Source organism: Ailuropoda melanoleuca, unplaced genomic scaffold, assembly GCF_002007445.2.
Source record: "Ailuropoda melanoleuca isolate Jingjing unplaced genomic scaffold, ASM200744v2 unplaced-scaffold405, whole genome shotgun sequence".
In the NCBI taxonomy this organism is placed as follows: Eukaryota; Metazoa; Chordata; class Mammalia; order Carnivora; family Ursidae; genus Ailuropoda; species Ailuropoda melanoleuca.
This window is the reverse complement of record NW_023212170.1, coordinates 27,378-32,652: the sequence shown is the minus strand read 5'-3', so window position 1 is coordinate 32,652 and position 5,275 is coordinate 27,378.

Genomic DNA, 5,275 nt, shown 5'->3' with positions numbered 1-5,275 from the left:
GTCAAGGACCTGGTAGGCAGGTTACAGCTCTGCCTTCACCTTCAATTCCTCCTTGTGCAGAGTGCCAAGGTCAGCCAGGGGTGAGAGATTAGCACCCTCTCAGGTCCTCCCTGGGCCCGTGTATGTCCCTGCACATCCACGTGGCTTTCTAGCTTCTCAGGAACATGCCGAGGCTCCCCACTCCAGTCTGTGGGCTGCTCTTGTTCACGGCCGTCGTGGCTGACATGATGCTGGTTTTCAGACCACTATACTGCTGGGGAGGGGGTGTGGGAGAGGGCAAGTGAAAATGCCACAAAACTCTCTATTCATACCAGAATTCAAACATTTTATGGACAAATGCTCTCCTAATTGTTGGAGGCCTTAGAGAAATTTCTAGAGTTTTAAAAAGTTGATTTTGATCACTTTTGTGAGTGTTCACCTTGCTTTTATGGAGGAACATTATGCTGTAACGCTTCTTCTCAGAAAAGGCTTTGCTTTTAAACTTTCTCTCTCAGTCCAGGTAAAGACTGACAAACTTCCTTGTAACATCCTGGTGCTGGTGGGTGGATTTTGTTAACAGCATTCCTTCCACCGAGGTTGTAGCAGGGACTGTGGCTTTGTGCAGAAGCTGCTTCCTTTGTTTGTCCCCTTGGTGCTGAAGGGCCTCGCGCCCTGTCCTGGAAACACATTTCAAGCCCCTTCATATCAAGATCAGCATCTGGGAGCCAGCCCCCAGGCAGCCGCAGCATTAGCTCACCTCAATTACTATTTTGGGTCATGTTATTCATTTTTGGGCCCCTGGAAAATTCCATTACTCTTTTGCAAGCTCAGCTCTCTCTTTAAGAGATGTGTATCGTATTTTACCTGGCAATTCTAAGCTATTGTGTAAACAGGGGTGTTCTCGGGTTATCTTGATTGGAATATTCCTGGAAAAGAGAGCTCTGTCTCTGTTTTAACACTCACACATACACATACACAACTACCAAAACGCCCCAAGCAGAAGCCGGAGACACCAAGTCGCGATGGGGACAGGGAGTGTGACACTCCTGCGCACAAACAGGTAAGAGAGTCTGACCTGGGCCCAGGGGTCTTGAGTGTTCCCCGGTCCACCTGTGGTCTTCGCCAGGGGTGTTTAATGTGATGGGAATGGGGTTTCCAGGGTGTGTAGACAGCCAGGGCTCCTGTGTCCCAGGGTTTCCGTTCACCTTTCCTGAAGCAGCAGCCTGAATGCCCCAGGACTAGAGCTGGGGCCTCGGAAGTCTCCCCGCCAGCATTCAGAGAGAGTGAAAGGTCCTCTGACCCCAAGTTCAATGGAGAGCGTGTCAGCCCACTCCAGCAGGTGCCAGGAGATATTAGAAGGGAAGAGTTATAGACTGAATGTTGTGCCCCCGCCTCCCTAATTCATACGTGAAAATCCTAACCCCCAAGGTGATGGTGTAAGGAGGCGGGGGGGTTTGAAAGGTGGCCCCACAATGGGGTTAGTGTCCTCGTGGGAGACTCCAGAGAGCTCCCTCAGCCCTTCCTCCATGCGGGGACACAGCGAGAAGACACTCTCCATGAACAAGGAGGAGGGTCCTCACCGGACCCTAGATCTGCCGGCACCTTGATTCTGGACTTCCAGCCTCTGGACTGTGAGGGATGCACATCTGTTGTCGATAAGCCCCCCATCTGTGGTGCTCTGCCGAGCAGCGCCAGCAGGCGTGGAGGGCATGTCCTGGGAGGAGCCAGGACGAAGTTGGTACTCCTGAAGTCAACCCATTTGTAGAATGCGGGTGACAAGGAGGGGGTGGCCAAGGACTCCTAGCAATGTGAAAAGAACGCATTTATCTTATGGGGTTCAAATCCAGTGCGAGAGCTGTGTAGACCAAGGACAGAGTGGGTGGTGGAGTCATTCAGAGGGTTGATGTTTTCTTAGAAGAAGTGTTTGGGGATATCCCAGTCACCGGGATATAAATACCATATCTCCCTCACCCCCAGCACTTGAACATATATACATATATGGTCACACAATTCCACTTTACTTTTTTCTGTGCTTTCCAACCATTTAGTGATTTTATAAGCTCTAAATTTAGAAAGCAACAGAGTGTCTGGGATCAAGCTGCAGGCACCGAGGTGACTGGGGCCCTGTTTCTGCTACAGCGATTGTCAAAAAGATGGGTGAGGAATGAGGCCCGAAGTGGTGGGATCTCGTCGTCCTGCTCAGCACTGCTGCCTGCAGGGGCCACCGCTCCCCACGCACGTACCGCATGGTGTCACTCAGACCTTCCAGCCCCTGGGGCTTCCTGTTGCTCCCAAAACTGCAGGAGTGAAGATCAGGGAAGGCAGAGGAGCTGCTCCTTGTGACCCTAGAGCCACTGTGTTGAAGATCTGGGATTAGCACCAGGGTTTTCTTGCTCTGGAGGGCGTGTTATAATGATGCTAGTTTCTCGTGGCGCACTTCTTCTTTGAAAGGGAAGCGCCAGTCACTCTGCCGGCAACAGGGCTCCGCCAGCGTGCCTCCCTCGAGCCCGGTGTCCAGCCGTGGGCACGGCTGCAGGCGCAGTCTCTGGGAAGCGTTGATCAGTGCAGGCCTGCGGGGAGGAGGCGGAGCAGGGAGGGGAAGAGGGAGGGGAAGAGGGAGGGCTGGGCCCCGCGGCCCCAGAGACCGTCCCTCGCCGACAGCACAAGCCACATGGCAGACATGGGGGTCTGTCCCGGTTAGTCTTGGCCATGCGCCTCCCCAGGGGATACCTGACTTCCAGGGCAAGGCAACTCACGCCCTCCAAAAGCAACCGTCTGGAGCGGGAGAAGAGCAGAACGTCAGTGCCCGACGCGCGAGCAATGGAGAGATGGAGTCGCGGGCCCAGCGGAGGGGACCGTCTACGGCAGTCTGCCGCTCACCCGCCCAGCCACGTGCTCGTCTCAGTAAAGGCACCTTCCAGCTCACGGGTCCTGGTGTCTGTGATCTCCATGCCAGGAAGTCTTACAGAAACGGGGGTGGTGGCATAGACCACAGCCCCACGCCGCGGCACATCTCAAGACCGTGAAAAGCACTCACCACGGCCCTTCCTCTGTGTCCCCACTCCTGCCCCAGGCTGGGACTTCCCCCGGTCTGGCTGATGTGACAGTCTGAGTCCTGCCTCCTGGGCCTTTTCAGGCCGTAAATACTGAACTTGCCCATTTGCAGCTGAAGCCGGGCCGCGGAGGGCCAGCAGGTGCCACTGGAGGGGATGGTGTGAAGGTGGGCATTTCCCCCGCCCCCCCCTCGGGGCAGTCGCCGGTGCCAGAGCCCTGGCTCCTTTTGCGCCTGCTGGTCTGCTGGTACACAGTCCACGGCTGGAACTGTCCTAAGTGCACAGGGACTCTTCCCACTGTGACTCTGCTGGAAACGTGTCCTCTGGGAACCAGAACCTCTAAGCCACACAGCCGAAGCTGTGAGGATGGGACACTCACATTCCCAAACGGAGTCTCTCTGGATGATGAGAAGCGGGACCACTTGCATGCCCACTGGCGCCCAGCGCCTGGATTCTGCCACGAACCTGGTACCGCCTTCAGGAGCACCACACGAGCAGAGGGGCAGGTCTGCATTCACAAAACGTCATTTCCACGCCACGTCTTGGGAAGCGCAACCCGGCATTCTCCCGGGCTGGCCACTGCTGGGTAGTGTGGCATGTGGGAGGGCCCATGGGTCCACGGTCGGGGGCCCTTTGTTAGTGAGTCAGACTCAGTTCCCGCATGTGGTGCTGGGGGAGGACCCACGTGCAGGAAAAGTTAACCCATGCTTGGAGCACGTGCGAACCCATCAGGACGAATCCTTGCTCTTTCCAGCCTGGAAATGGTCCCATGTGACAACTGGTCACCGAGTGGCTGGTTGGTGTGTTTGAGGAATGGAGTCACGGTGGGGATCTGCAGTCGTCTCTGACACTGAGAGGTTGTACACCCAGCAATCACAGTGACTGTACCAATCTCTGTGACAGGTGCATACGACTGAGCCAACTATGCCACCAGATGCCCTTCTTCCACGAATCCACTGCTCAAACAGGAGAAGGCTAAGGGCAGAGGCCGGAGGAGAACCGGTCCAGGCATCCCGTCCATGTGGCTGCTCAGTGCCCCTTGCACAGCGGGAGCTCCCTGGTGCACACCGACGTGTGACTTTGTGCCCATCCTCAAAGACCCACGCTCACGCCTCTTCCCCAGAACGCCTGTCCTCTGAGTGGCTCACTGAGAGCGCTTCCTCATAGAAAAGGAGAAGGCTGGAGCGCTCTCTGTCCCGCCCGCCCTCACACCCCGTGGACCTTGGGAGCAAGAAGGCAGCCATCTGCGAGCCAGGAAGAGAGCTCTCATCAGACCTGGAACATGCTGGAGACTTGACCATGGGTCCCAGCCTCCAGAGTGGGGAGACGGGAAGGCTCCTCCAGCCTCCTAATCTGGGCTGTTCTGCTTCAGCAGCCTGAGCGGACCCCCAAATCCCACCGCTAGGATTTGGCCCTGAGGAGCCGACGACGCCCCGGGGAGGTGCGCGTGTGAGGGGTTCCACCGCTGCACTGCTCGTGGCCGTTGCAAGACGCCCACTCCTAGCAGGCTGAAGCAACACGGAACACCGCACGGCCGCTTGCCCTTCTGCAGACGTGCCCGTGGGCTCCCAGGGAGGCCGGAGTGGACCAGACGAGAGTCCACGTGGGCAGTGCCCCTCCGCTCCCCTCCAGCAGCAACGGACTCCTGGCCTGGGACAGCAGCTCTGCCGGGTTCACAAACCCTGCTCCCTGCCCATGGGTGTGGGCAGCCCAAGCCAGGGTGTGGGGACCACTTGACAAAGCAGCAGGCCATCAGCCAGCACAGATGGGGATTACGGCTTTTCCTGGGAGTGTCCGTCCCCAGAAGCCCAGGCCTTGTGACCACAACTTGGGGGAGGACCAGGCTGTGGCTGAATTTATGGGGAGCGCAGAAAGGGTTAAAGACCAGGGCACCCGAGCCCTGGGGTTGGCCCGCCATGTAGGCTCCTGGCTACCCCAAAGCCAGCCTGGCCTTGACCCCAGGGCCTGGACGTGAAGCCTGGCTGGGCTTGGCGGGGCTGCCTCCCCTAGCAGGGACCTCTTCAATATACCAGGTCGGGGTGGTTGGGAAGAACCCCGAAGCGGAGAGCCAGTGCTTGTGACGAGCAAAGAACCAGGGAGGGTGATGTGATTCCTGCCCCAGGGCCTTTGCCCGCCCCATGCTGTTCCTTTGCCATACTGGAATGCTCTGTTTTCAGGTCTCCCATACACTTGGCTTTGGGGTCTCAGCTCAGTGGGGACACCCCTGACCACCTGGTTTAACT